The following is a 1,058-nucleotide window of genomic DNA, read 5'->3' on the forward strand; positions in this document are numbered from 1 at the left end:
CCTGTCCACATTGGTGATACTGTTGGTATTTGAATTACTGGTGGCATACTTTTCAGAATCACAGCAACTCACAAGCCACCACAGTAGGACAAACTGACAGACGAGTTGTGGCCATTTGGTTTTAAGTGGAAACTGTCACTCTCAATTTCGAGATCTGTGCTCATGCATAGTAGAACCTTCCAGGGTAGGCAGTGGGGTGTCCGTTCGTTCAGGTATCCCCTCTGATCACCAGAATGGAGGTGTGCAGACAGTGAGAGACCAATGAACAGATACCCAAAAAAAGAATGTCCACACCTGTATTTCTGTGGTTCTGTCAGGCGTTCGTGGCTGTTGTGATCCTTCCTCCACTTGGTCTCCCCCAAGATGGTGGCTCTGGGAGAAGCTGAACGTCTTGAGTTAGAAAGCAACGGATTTCTTGATTCTGCTACAAACTCCCCCTAGCTGTAAGCCTTCCAATCTTCTAAATATTAATTTATATGTGGTTCAGCATTCTAGCACCATCCCCTGAGCCTGCTTGGTCTGGTATTCTGTGTTGTTGCTGACGGAGCTCCTTACTGCACGTCTACCCAATCTACCATCTTGCATTTAAATTTGATACAGGAAGCAAGTGTAAATTGCTATAAGTTAATGAACTTAGCCTTTATTTATGGATATGTTGTTGTTGCTTAGTGCCATTGAGTCTATTTCGACCCATAGTGACCCTGTACAGAGTTTCCAAGGAGCAGCTAGTGAGCTTGAACCACCAACCTTACAGTTCAAAGGATATTGCAGTCTGACACAGTAGTCCACAACGCCACACCAGTACTCCACTTATGCATATATTAGTTCAAAATACCAACCTAGAGGGAAGGAGTCTTCATCAAGGATCAAATCTAACCCCTAAGTACACAGAGTGGATAGGTGCGGGCAGTTGAGACATTGGCTACCAAAAATGAGGAGGCTATATAAGCACAAAATGACTGGCTTACAATGTTTCAAAAGGGAGTTTAGTTTCAGAGCATGTGGGGGAAGCTAGAATCCCCACTGAATAATTTTCATCTTGTCTAGATGGATTTGGT

The sequence above is a fragment of the Chrysochloris asiatica genome, unplaced genomic scaffold (assembly GCF_000296735.1).
Source record: "Chrysochloris asiatica unplaced genomic scaffold, ChrAsi1.0 scaffold00002, whole genome shotgun sequence".
Lineage (NCBI taxonomy): Eukaryota > Metazoa > Chordata > Mammalia > Afrosoricida > Chrysochloridae > Chrysochloris > Chrysochloris asiatica.